Source organism: Euprymna scolopes, chromosome 23 (assembly GCF_053919585.1).
Source record: "Euprymna scolopes isolate OS-2025 chromosome 23, ASM5391958v1, whole genome shotgun sequence".
Classification (NCBI taxonomy): Eukaryota; Metazoa; Mollusca; class Cephalopoda; order Sepiida; family Sepiolidae; genus Euprymna; species Euprymna scolopes.
The window spans coordinates 51,846,718-51,861,194 of NC_136504.1; the positions used below are offsets into that span (position 1 = coordinate 51,846,718).

Sequence of the window (14,477 nt, forward strand, 5' to 3'; positions counted from 1 at the left end):
GTCTTGCTTTTTTTCTGTTGTTCTTGACCTTTGGGCCAAGATCAAACTGTGGTGTCTGTTCCGATACTGCTCTTAAGGTGATTTGTTTCGGTCAATGGAGGGGAAACCCTCTATACGGAGACAATTTTTTTTTTCTGTCCCTACCAATTTTTTGGATCCCTTGCCTTTTTTTTTTGGGGGGGGGCTGTTTTTCCCCCCACATTAAAAACGACCTTGTGTCACATTTTGCTTTCGTGGGGAAGCAAATAAATACCAATAAACAGACAAAAGGGTTTTTAATATGAATATCAACACACACACAAACACACACAAAGACCCAGATTTATAGGTATCAGATATCATTAGTGCAAACACAAATCAGATAGATTAGTGCAAACACTGGCGGGGCATATTTTTCCGCTATTTTGACGAAGAGTGTACACTTGTTTATTAATAGATTAAGATCGCTGGAAATTACAAAAAAAAAAAACAAAAAAAAACACCACAACCTATAATAATTAATACATATAATCTGTTTATAAATTACATAACAAAACACTCGTTTCGTTTCAGTGACATATCCACATTTGAATTATAACGGCCATATTTATTCCAAATTGAATATAAATTACATCATATCTTTTTTTAAATATATTAACGGCTATATGACGTTAAAAAAACTTACTCTTTCACAATACTATAAAATCTTTTTTGAATTTTCAACGACTTTTTTCGTTCTGAAATGGAACAAAGTCATATATTTCTTTACAATAAATATATTTTCAAATATTGTACTGTTGTTTTATTTTCTGCAATTCATTCATCCAGAAGAAGTCTTATAATAAAGACGAAACGTTGATGGACGTGTACCTTGGTTTGTTCCTTTTTATTTCTCTCTCTCTCTCTCTCTCTCTCTCTCTCTCTCTCTTTCTCTCTCTCTCTCTTTTATATGTATATATATATATATATATATATATATATATATATGAGAGAGAGAGAGAAATAAAACGAAACAAACCACACGTCTATCAACGTATATTTAAAAAAAATATATATGTATGCCGCTCCCCATGTGGGCGTACCAAGTTGGTTAAAGGGAAAATTATTCCCAACTCGCATTTAGGTAAAAATGCACTTTTGCAAATAATTGAATTAATTCAAAACGTATCACAAAAACAAATAACATCTCAATAAATAGCGATGCATCCAGGCAGTCGAGCGAGATGGACGCGCGGATAAAGGGTTTAGGCTCATTTCCGCAGGGTCCCGATTTCGAATCTCGCTAGATTCAGCCACTCTGATGAGTCGTGGATGACGAAACACATGTCAGTGAATAATTACGTTAAAAAAAAAAAACATTTAATACGAGAGAGAGATGTGTCGTTTACGTGTATATTGTAGCGATATTTTTTGAACGAATTCAATTTATATCTATAAAAGTGAAATTGCTTGTCTGTCTGTATATTTCCCTACTAAACTACTCTGTCAATTTTCAGTCTAGAGATTCGGATTTGACATAAAGGGTATTGAGATTTGGGAAAACCTTTTTAATCGATTTTCAGCCAGAAATTTGGCTGTCAAGAGGTCAAAGTTGAAAGAGTTGACCTTTACAGACTCTTATCAAAGTCCTCTGCCAATTTTGGGTTTAAACACTTGAATTTTAAATGTAGGTTACCTGGGCATGAGTCAAACTTTTAATATATATATATATATATATATATATTTGGTAAAACTGGTAATTAGTAAAAACCTGAAGAGAGTGCTCAATACTATTGCAGAGCAAATATGTTTTATTTTTTTTATTACCGTTTTATCTGTTTGGTTACATATGTTTCAGATGTTAGACCATATATATATATATATATATATATATATATATATATATATATATATATATATATATGCACATTAATTATTAACAGTACATAGGGCCCAGAGCAAAGCCGGGTTGAACTGCTAGTTATTTATACGAAAGAACATTTTTTATCTTAATGATAGTTGGGAATAATGTTTCCTTCATCAATGTAATGTCCCGTCACCACCCCCAAATGAGGAAGACATAAAAAATTAAAGTAAATTTTGAATCTCTTTCAAACACACTATATCCCGCTTTCTTTTTGAAACTGTTATCGAAGATAGTGCTTCCTACCCCCCCCCTCTCTCTCTTGTTTTAACAAAAAATAACAACCGGGGGACCTGTATGAGAGTGCCCAACTGCCCAACCCCTAAAAATGCGTGTTTTGCCGTGGCCTTCGTTAAGACGGTCTTGATTTTGCACGATTTTTTTTTTTCTATTTTCCGACGATTATCATAGATGATGGACTTTAGTATAACAATAAAAATTAAAAAAAAAAAAAAAATTAATGACTTCATTTTCTCGTTATAAAGTTCTACTTCCTTGCTACCGGACTTACTGTCCATTTCTTTACCGACGTGGCACGTGATTAGAACGTTTTAAAACGGGAAAGTGAACCCCCTTCTTAAGTCATTAATTTTCTTTTTTTTTTTTTGGTACAATTTTTTTTCTGCTAATATAATAATCAAGTCCGTAATCTATGATAATCGTCGGAAGAAAAATTTTGAATAAGAAAAAAGGTGGGGAACACGCAGTTTTAGGGGGTGACCACTCTCGTACAGGTTCGCTTAACAACCCTTTAAACAACCGTCTCTCTCTCTCTCTCTCTCTCTCTCTCTCTCTCTCTCTCTCTCTCTCTCTCTCTCTCTCTCTCTCTTCTCGTACCGAAAAATAACGAACATTTCCACATCTATTCCATCGCCCTCTCTTTCTGTTTTTCAAACTACAAAACGATTCTAGAAGTTGTTTACTATTTTCAAACTATTGGCGATTTCACATCATCGCCATAGTATGTGAATTAACGGTACCTTCCACGACTGTTGCCAAAATATTACATTTGCTAAAACGCGTTTAAGTAGTTAAACATAACACCCTGATAGTATGTGTACTCTTGGCGCTTGTAAACAACGCGAGTTAGTAAATGTGACAACAGTCGAGGAAAGCGGCGTAATTCAGCTAATGTCAAAAGAGAGCCGGAGTAGAGTTGGAAATGTTCGTTATTTTTATTTATTTATTTATTTATTTATTTTCGGTAAAAGGAGACACCTAGATGTCTTCGGTAATATACGGTGGCGCCAAAAAGTCTGCAATTGTCATTTTTTTTTTTTTTTTTTTTTTTCAAAAACTGCAAATTAAAGCTAAATTGTACCTATTTACTATGCCTCCCCACGGGACAGAGTTAGACACCAGGGTCGTTTTTTTTTTTTTTAACGTGGAGAAAAGGTACAAAAATAAAAATTGTCTCAGTCGTGAAGGATTTCTCCTCCGCCGAAAGAGAACAAGAAATGGAAGTGCAGCATCTGAAGAACAGATACTACACTTTGATCTTGACCAAAACGCCAATTGTATGTAACTTTTAAACAACCTATACCTCATTTGATTCGCCTTTTATTTCTCTATAATTTTGACTTTTAATTGAAGTATCCCAGTGTTCGTGTCAATTTAAAAAATTAACTTCAAATCGAGAAGACAAAAAAGAAACTGCAGATATATTATATAAGAAATATTTGGAATCAAGTCTCCCATTGCTGTTATTTCAGATCATTTGAAACCATAGCAGCAAGTTTTAGTCTTCTCTCCAAGGCCAGAGGTTTGGGGGAAATATCTATACTGGTAGCCAAATTGAATATTAAAATGCTCATATCTTTGGTTCTATAGGACGGAACTACGTAAACATTTGCGGCTTTTCTGAAGATTATAATACTATTCTATGGTTAAAATTTTTATTACAATTGGTAGAAAAGAACCTATATTTTCAAACCAATAAAATATGCCCAAATTTGCCTACATTTTTATATATAGTGTCCTGGCAGGCCAGCTTAAGTTTTGCCGCTTTGGGATGAATTTTGCTTAGTTTTTATTTTATTTTATTTTATTTTTCTGCTTGGTTGTCCCTCCTGTGGCATAGCCAGACCACTAATATATACAATCAATTTTTGTGTGTTATATCAGGTAGACAAGAAAGTTCTTGCGGTTTTTAACTTTTAAATTTAGATAAACATATCTCGGCTCAAACAAAAGTGTATTGATCGAAATAAGCACCATCAGAATCAACACACATTTGTCAACACAAAACAAGTGTAATTAACGAGCAGTAACGTAAAACTCTTACGTTCTGGTGGCGATGAAGTCGCTGAAGGCGTTTTTGATATAGCTTAGGTTTCTGAAGCATTTCTCGCGCAGAAAGTTGTCGAGGTGTTTGGAAAAGTGGTAGACGATAACTGAGAGGTCTGGAAGGTATGGCGGATGAGGCAGAGTTTCGTAACCCAATTCGTTCAACTTCTGCAGGATCGGTTTAGCAGCGTGCGGTTGGGCATTGTCCCTATTTACAATGCCTCCCCACGGGACAGAGTTAGACACCAGGGTCGTTTTTTAACGTGGAGAAAAGGTACAAAAATATAAATTGTCTCAGCCGTGAAGGATTTCTCCCCCCACTGAAAGAGAACGAGAAATGGAAGTGCCGTATCTGAAGAACAGATACTACACTTTGATCTTGGCCAAAGCGGTTGGGCATTGTCGTGGATGAGAATTGGGTATTTTCTGTTGACTAATGCTGGGTGTTGTTGTTGAAGTTTCTGATGTATTTTATCCATTCGTATACAGTACTTCCCCACCGTAATGGTTTCGTCTGCATTCAAAACATTGTAATGAATGAGACCACTCGCAGACTACTAGACAGTAAGTATGAGGTTCTATTGGTGCAACTCTGTCTTCAGGAAATGTCTTGGAGCTTTGTCAGCGTCTAACCACTGAGCTGAGCGTCGCCAGCTGCCGTAAAGAACCCACTTTTCATCACAAGTCACAACCTGATCAAGAAACGGGTTGTTCTTGTTGCGTATAAGAAGGAAAGATGACACTTCATAACGGCGCTTCTTTTTGGTTGTCGTTCAATTCATGAGGCGCCCATTTATCAAGTTTTTTGTTTTTCCAATCTCGCAAATGTTTGGAAATCATTGTATACGTTACATCTAATTCAAATCAGGTTCTCGAGCAGTTGTGTGTCGATTGGCTTTGAATAAGGCTTTTAATTGATCGTTGGCAACATCCGATGGCCGACCACTACGCTCATCATCTTCAGGACTCGTCGCCGCCTCAAAATTTCTTAAACCACCATTGTACTGTGCGTTCAATAATGGTTTCAGAGCCAAACGCTTCATCGATATCGCGAGTTGTTTCATCAGCTTTTCGGTCTAGCTTGAATTGAAATAAGAAAATTGTGCAGATTTGCTCCCCCCCATCTTTTATTCAACGTTCTGAAAAGAAGACATAATTGTCTTTACAATTGTAATTTAAACGATTATATAGAGCGAAAACCACTCTTTAAAATGATATATAAAGTAAAGGTATTATAACGAAAACTGGTTTGAAAATAATCATTTGAAATCAAAATTAAAAATTCTACAAGAACTTTCTTGTCAACCTAATACTTGATTTCAGTCATTGGATTGTTGGTTCACGTCAATGAAGGAGAGATGGGGTTCATTACTGACTGTCGGTATTGATGTAAAAACTACTACCTTAGTAATGTGTACTCTGTCTATTTCTTTGTTCGTCACATGATTCTATTTGTGTACAAACAGATAAACCTCAGAAACACAACTTTTAGATTAATTTATGGATGTAAATAAAAAGTTATTCCAAGCTTTATTTTGATGTGTCTGTGAATTATAATTAATATTTTTAAAAAAATGTTTTTTAAGTAAAAACGCTATTACATAATTATGCGTCATGTCGAAATTAGTGAAAAATAAGGGTTTGTATTACTGTACACATAGATTCGAAAAAGTTGTCAAAAAACAAATATATAACAAATAAATGTTATCAAAGGCAAGATAAGTTACTTTTCTACCAAACTGGATATATTTTTCGTGTTTTTATTCAATGTAACATGTTTATTCAGCTCGAAAAACATACAGTGTTTACCGATGTATTGGAACACTCAAGATGGCGTCTTATTCTCTCTTTAACACGGTAAGTGTGGGACAAGGTGTTATAAATAAAAAACTATACAAAATACTATTAAAAACCCGCCGAATTTATGTCAACCTATGTCACGGTAACATATATTGAGCGAGTTTTTAACAGTATTTTATCCGGTTTTTTATTTATAACATCTTTTCCCACACTTACCGTGTTAAAGAGAGAATAAGACGCCATCTTGAATGTTCCAATACATCGGTAAACACTGTATGGTTTTCGAGCTGAATAAACATGTTACATTGAATAAAAACACGAAAAATATATCCAGTTTGGTAGAAAAGTAACTTATCTTGCCTTTGATAACATTTATTTGTTATATATTTGTTTTTTGACAACTTTTTCGAATCTATGTGTACAGTAATACAAACCCAAAAATAAAAAAAAATCTGAAAAATGATTAAGTAGAAAAATAATTACAAGAAAATATAAAATTTATCGAATAATGCAGTTTATTTATCTATTTTCAGTTTAGTCTATTAGCGGTTAATTCCGTACGACAAACTAACATCTCCTTTGTTGCAACTGAACTTTCGCAGTTTCAAATTAGAAAATGGTGGATCGAGAATATACGATGATAACGATTTATTTGAAATAAAATTTTCTTTTTTATAAAAAACAAAAAGTTCTACAATTTTTCGTCATTTTTTTTGGAATTGTTAGTAATTTAGACGTGACACGTAATTACGTAGTAGTGTTTTTAATTAAAATAGATTTTTTGATATCCAAATGTAATGCACGTACACTCATTTTGATACCAGCATTGGTATAGTTGTTTGAGCCAATCTTGAATAATACAGTTGTGTTATGAACAAAAAAAAAAAAAAAATGGCGCTTGTTAAGATAGTCGGCAAATCTATTTTTTTAATATATCGTTTTAAGCAAAAACAATATTGCGTACTTACTTGCCATGTCGATAGTAATATATTAAAAAATTACGAAAAATCGAGTAGAACAACTGCTCTTGTGTTTTTAATAACAAAAAAGTCTATTGCTATAGACAACAAATATTGCAGCCATAACACAAGCCATCTAAAATATTATTTTCGAAGTTATGTCGCCTGTATGTAGACTCTACTGTCTACCTTATAATGTCTAAGAAAAATGCAATTTTACCCAATTTTCCGTAAAAATTAATTTTAACTATGATTAACTTTCTATTCGATGATTTTTCATAATTCTCGGATATATTACTATTTTCAGCATGACAAATGCGTAATATTGTGTTTGCTTACGACATATTTTAAAAAAAAAATCGCTCTGTCGACTCCATCTTAAAAAGCACAAAAATAAAAAATTAAAAAAAAAATAAAGGCGAAAGCGAATCTTCAAATTGAATAGCTGGTTTAATGCGACCTAAATGTTCGCTGGCTTTACGAAAAGAAGCTGCGCTGTGTCGTCCACACGCGCGTTTCTTCTCGACATCGGATGCGCTTGAGAAGGTTTCCTGCTGAAAGTGTTACAGCTTCGAGGTTGCACAACTTCTAATAAAAGGGTTGAGGACGGTCGGGAATCCCTGTCTTCGCTGAACACCCTCCAACCCCTGGTTCGCCGATAGCAAACTGTGGAATGTGTTTGCAACTGAAGAAGGGAGAGATATGAACACAAATGACCTGGTTTGAAGTTGGAAAGCGTGGGGAACTGTCTCAGACACTCTTGATCGCCCTCCTCCTTCTTCTTCTTCCTCCTCCTCTTCCTCGCCTATTTTTCTTGCAATTACCCTCTTCGGTATTCAGGTAATTTCCTTCCAGTTGATGTTTGGGTGATTTTTTTTTTAATCTCGAATTTAAAGATTACCAAGTTGTAATCAACAAAGAAGCAGCTCCGCAATAATGTATTCCACAGATAGTAAGCTCATTTGAAGGAGTTCTGTTTATACAAAGTCCAATTTGCGCTAGGCACATGGATGAAAAAAGGAAAGCGTGTGTGTGTGTGTGTGTGTGTGTGTGTGTGTGTGTGTGTGTGTGTGTGTCGTTGTTGTAGTAGTAGTAGTGGTAGTAGTAGTAGATGAAAGACGGGTTTTTGCTGTGACTGTCTTACAATGATTGGAGCTCAGTCAATTACTTCCCATGGAAATAACGTTCGTTAGACTCGCAAGAAAGAGAGAAAAGGAGAAGAGGGGAAATTGCAAAATCTCTTCTGTGAGAAAGAGGTTCTGGGGAAGAGAAAAGATCAGAAGTTCCTCCTTCCCACCTGCTAGATTTTGAAGTTCACTTTGTCAAGGCAAGAAAGATTGCTTTGTGCGGTAACTCCTCAGATGTAGTAGATAGAGGGCTGCATAATGAGTCGGGTACTTCCTGGAGTGGTAGACATTTTTTTTTTTTTTTCACAGTCTCTTTCTGTTTCCCCTTCTTCTACTTCTCCCTTGTTTGGTTATCATTGAGGCTGAGACAACAGCATATTCTTTTCATTGTTTTGACTCTCGAGTGTGTATGTTGATATCTTATATGCTTTTAATGATGTTTGTTATATATTTGTTTTTTTGACAACTTTTTCGAATCTATGTGTACAGTAATACAAACCCAAAAATAAAAAAAAAAATCTGAAAAATGATTAAGTAGAAAAATAATTACAAGAAAATATAAAATTTATCGAATAATGCAGTTTATTTATCTATTTTCAGTTTAGTCTATTAGCGGTTAATTCCGTACGACAAACTAACATCTCCTTTGTTGCAACTGAACTTTCGCAGTTTCAAATTAGAAAATGGTGGATCGAGAATATACGATGATAACGATTTATTAGGACACTTTATGACTAAGCTTACGGTATATGTTTAAATTCTCTTTCCCATGGTCAGATCGATGAAACCCCGGTAAACCCAACAAGTACTTTAAATAAAACGCTTTGTAAAACCTACAATCTACTACTTTATTTCTTGATTTTATTTCTTGCTGTTTTTTTTGGGGGGGGGTTGTTTTTTTTTTGTTTTTTTTTTGTTTTTTTTTTTTTTCAACTAATTTATGATTAGGACTACGACAACAGCATATTTTTTTTCATTGTTTTGACTCTCAAGTGTGTATCCATTGATATCTTATATGCTTTTATACAGGGTGATGTGGTTCTCAGTTGATTAACTGTCTTACTGTGTCGAATATATACTCGAAAGTCAAAACCATGAAAAGAATATGCTGTTGTCACAGCCCTAGTTATTTTTTAAATTTGTCAATTTACTGGTCTTCATTCAAAAAGAAAAAAAGGTTTGTCCTTTATATTCAAATGTATTTTGTATGCCTGAGCGCAGATTTCATCTTTCTCTAGAGTTAACAAAGTCCCCCAAAATTGTTTTACGTCTCTTGATTGAATATATTTATCAACTTTTTTTATTATTATTTGTCCATTTTTCCAGTGTTAATAAATTCTCAAATAAAATAGTTTTTAATGTTTCTCAAATTAAATTTTTTTATAAAACATATTTTTATTCAACATCTAAAATCTACTTTTTAAAAAATTACTCAACCTTACATAATTGCATGTCACCCATCTGTGAGACGTCTACAGTTTCTACTTCTTTTCAGAAAGTTTTAATATGAACCGTTGCTATCTTATGTTTTTATGTAGAGCGGTGTGGTTCTCAGTTGATTAACTGTGTCGGATATGTACTCGAGAGTCAAAACAATGAAAAGAATATGCTGTTGTCATAGTCCTACTTATGATACATGTTATATATGATGTACATGATTAACGCAAAGACAGATGCCTACTGATAGGTAGAAGGAAAAGAGTGAACAGAAACAGAATTCCACAAGTCTACAGTTCTTGGAAAGAAGCTACTGGACTAGGAAGGTGTATTATAACAGCGAATTGATGAAAACCAGTAGACCAGCAAGTCAAACGAGCTGGAAAAAAGGAAGCAGATAATACATCAAACAATTCTGAAGAACATATTAATGAAAGACAAGTACGAACGGCTGAAGAGAGATTATTATTTACTGATAGATCCTATAGGATTTGACTTCGATATAGCCGATCTACGGAAGCTTGAGGTGTCTGATTACTATTGTTAATATCGTATCCTTCGTGTTCGCTGGCAAGAGTTAATCTCAAATGCTGGTTCTTTCTCAGCGCAACGTATCCTCTCTCTCAGCAAGTTCTGCTTTCGAGATGTCTTCGCTGGTCCAGTCATGCTTTTCGTCGCATAAAGGTACAAGAAAGTATTAATTGAATAGGACGAAACTATTTCGAGTTGATAGTCATTTCTGATGATCTAAAAAAAAAAAATTAACTTTGCTCTTTTTTTTTTTTTTCCCCTTTGATTACCGAGATAAGGGGTGGGGGCGAGGCATTAAAAACAATTGGTGTGTTTTAAAACATTAAATATGTTAATGGTTAAGGGTGAAACTAAAAGAAAACAATAATTGTTCACTTAAAGAAATAAGAAAGGAAACGTCTCAAACTGGAAAGTTTGAAAAAAGAGGGGGTGGAGACGAAAATGCGGAAACAAAAGAAATAATAGGAGTCAGTAATTGAACATTAGTAATCCAAACGGAATCGGAGATCAATTTGAATATTGCAATCAACACGACATAAGAGCAAAGAAAACATTTCTAATTGGTTTCGAAAGAATGTGTGGTTACTAAGCCTGGTAGACAAACTCTAACATTCAAAGACGAGACCATGCGACACTTCTGTCAATTATTCAATGAAAAGTCGCTGAAGTTTGAGTAACCCGATGGATGAAGAGCTTAACTTTATTTTAAAACAACCTAATTTTCATCATTACGCTATAAAGAGTCAGCAAATTTTCATTAGTCCCAACACCGGAACACATACATGGAGTTGAAATTTCTTGATTTAATGCAAACATTCGTATATGAGGCATATAAACATGCTGCACAGCATGTTTTGTTGGCGCATATGGTTAGCAGGTGTTGGATTCTTGGCCAAAGGAAGAAAGAGGGCCGCAGAGAACTAAAAATTTCTGTCCAGAGTCAGACCACCCAAGAGATATTCTTTTTGTTTGAAAAAGTAAGTGCATCATTTAATGGGATTAACCTTTGAAAAAGTAATTTTTTTAAATGGGCTCCAGAAAAAAAAACAAAAAAAACTCCATCCTAATTAGTGACCGTTTAAATGTTATCTTATGGTCAACCTCTGTGTGGCCGAAATAATAATCACCAACAAAAAGACAGAACCAGTCAAAAATGAAGAGATCTCAGTAGAATGGAAGGCGTAACGGTCATACCTAGGGCTATGACAGCAGCATATTCTTTTTGTTTTGACACTCGAGTATATATCCGGCACAGTTAGACACGATTAATCAACCGAGAACCACATCACTCTACATGAAAACACATAAGATATCAATGGATACATGCCAGAGAGTCAAAACAAGAAAAAGAATATGCTGTTGTCATAGCCCTAGTTATAACCCATCTTCCAGAGGAAGATGAAGAGCTGTATGTTGGAGAGGGGGTAGTTGTTTTTCAGGAAAGCTACCAGGTAGTCCAGCTGTTGTGGCTCTCCAGACAGGTTGGATCCTTTGTGGCTATAAAGGACCCCATTAATGGGGTTTATGAGTTTAGTCTGGCCAGGCAAGTATCTGATTCTGCAAGTTTGTCGTTTACCAAAGTAGCCGAGTACCATTTGTAAACTTTAAAAAGTAATAAACATCTATTATTTGTGTTAAAATGTTTTTGATTACTTATGGAGGTATAACTCTAATGATTTCGACGATCGTTTTTATAACCACAGTTATAACAATCAACCAATCAGAAGCTCCACAAGTTATGATAAAATAATATTGAATTTTGGATTCAATCAGTTCGCTATCGGCCTCGGTCTCGAAACTACTCAAGATCGAGACTGCATTGATTCTTTGCCGCCATATTTGTTACTAGAAATTACTTAACACTCATGATCAGAACTGTATTGATTCTTCGCCGCCATCTTTGTTACTAAGAATTACTCAACACTCGAAATCGTGACTGCATTGATTCTTAGCCGATTTGATTTACTGCCGCCATCTTGTCTCAACACTTAACAATTTGTTTATAAACTGAACTTGTGGTTTTGCTTGGTATTAGGACTCTTCGTTGCAGTGCTGACTAAATCAACGAACAACTTTGGCTCAGTATAACGCGTAGGACGATCATGGTGGTGAATGAACACACAGGTCATCTTCACAAGTATATGGTGTGAATATGTTTTCCTTGTAGATAACAAGCCAAAGCAGTCGCCAATTATATTGTAACTATATAATAACAGGATGGAAAGAATATTTAATATAGATAAATGCTGCTCTCTTTGGTTAAGATGTACCTATTTACTATGCCTCCCCACGGGACAGAGTTAGACACCAGGGTCGTTTTTTAACGTGGAGAAAAGGTACAAAAATAAAAATTGTCTCAGTCGTGAAGGATTTCTCCTCCACCGAAAGAGAACAAGAAATAGAAGTGCAGCATCTGAAGAACAGATGGTATTTATTTGCTCCCCCACTGAGCAAATTAGGCACAAGGCCGTTTTTAATGTGAGGTAAAAACCAGCTCCCCTAAAAGGGGTCACTCTGGTTACCAAAAATAATAATTGTCCCAGTATAGAGGGTTTCCCCTCCATTGACTGGTACAAATTATCTTAAGTGCAGCATCTGCCGGAACAGATGGTATTTATTTGCTCCCCCACTGAGCAAATTAGGCACAAGGCCGTTTTTAATGTGAGGTAAAAACCAGCTCCCCTAAAAGGGGTCACTCTGGTTACCAAAAATAATAATTGTCCCAGTATAGAGGGTTTCCCCTCCATTGACTGGTACAAATTATCTTAAGTGCAGTATCTGCCGGAACAGATGGTATTTATTTGCTCCCCCACTGAGCAAATTAGGCACAAGGCCGTTTTTAATGTGAGGTAAAAACCAGCTCCCCTAAAAGGGGTCACTCTGGTTACCAAAAATAATAATTGTCCCAGTATAGAGGGTTTCCCCTCCATTGACTGGTACAAATTATCTTAAGTGCAGTATCTGCCGGAACAGATACTACACTTTGATCTTGAACAAAAGGCCAAGGTTGTCAAATGTACTATCCCTACGTATGTGTCATGGAGTCTTTTGTTGTTATTACGTGCTTGTAAACAAATATTGTTTATGTGTTTTTATGCTTTTGTTCCGTTTATATTATTTTAACCAATTGTAAACATTAGCATAAAAACTAGACATACAAATATCATGTTTCTAATGATATCATTCTATTTCTATTCACTAATCTGAGGCTAAGCTCAAAATGCGGCAAACGTTAAGAATGCAAGAAAAAATGCTGTAGGCATTAAAAATGGGGTACCTCTGCACTTTTGCCACCGTGCTGAAATAATAACGTTATTATTTTGAAAGCCATTCTTAGCATATAGAGTAGTGTGTTTTGTAACTATTCTGTTCTTCCACGTAACAATTTAATTTAAAAAAAAAAAAAAAAAAAAGATATCGTGAAGCTTTAATTTAACCGGAAAAAAAATGTTAAAAAATAGCGCGTTAGCAAAAGTGCACAAGCACCAAAAATGGTCTTATGCTGTTGTTTTTCTTCTATACTATTAAATAGAGAATCATTTCGATTTAAAATCTATTTAGTATTACGCATGTAAACTTGAGAAAACGACACTTCAAATGTATCAACGTTATGTGAATAAGCAGGGTTTTACGCTGCGAGTGAAACAGTTGCATCTGCAAGTGATTTTTCCAAGTGGCGATTAGAAATAATAAAACGCTTATCTGTTGGCGACTTTGTTTTTCTTTTGTTTTTTTGTTTTTTCACCAACAATATTTCAAAACTTATAACTGAATGAAAAATGTCTTTTCAACTTTTATTGTTTTTTAATAAGACAAGTAAAGTCAACTTATTTAAACAAAGGGTTTGATAGAACAATATACTCCTTTTTTTCTTTCTTTTTTTTTTTAATGAAGGCTGCTTAAAGAACATCTGAAGAAATTTGAATGTTTATACCTTTAAGTCTCAACATAAAATCCAGTGAATTTAATTTAGACTTACACTTATTAAAATTTTTTTTAATTTAGACTTACACTTATTAAAAAAAAATTTAATTTAGACTTAACTTATTAAAAATAAAAAAAAAAATAAAAAAAACATTTTTTATGATGTACGTACTCGTCACGGAACGAAGATGTCATATTCCAAAAATCACAGGGGTTTGGCTAGTAACTTTTCTATCGGCTAGTAAAAAAGAAAACCTTTAGTTGTCAAAAGTCAACTAAAAGTACATTTGTCCGTAGAGCGCGAATAAGTGAGATTACCCAACATCAGGTCAAATTTGGATACCATCTTGTTTTTATTTCACTTATTCACATAATTTTCACATATTGCAAACGTGTTTTTCTCAAGTTTCGCTGTGTAATAGTAACTGGAGTTTAACTCGAAATAAGACCTCATTTATTCATCTATACATCTATAAAAGTAAGAATGTGTGTGTGTGAAGAAAACTCAACCTATATACTCAACTAATTTTG

General features: G+C 34.4%; 1 long non-coding RNA gene across 2 annotated transcripts in view; it reads left to right on the plus strand.

Moving 5' to 3' along the window:
* LOC145245896 (uncharacterized) overlaps positions 1-14,477 on the plus strand; it is a 260,524-nt gene that overhangs the window by 30,035 nt on the left and 216,012 nt on the right. The window lies entirely within an intron of this gene.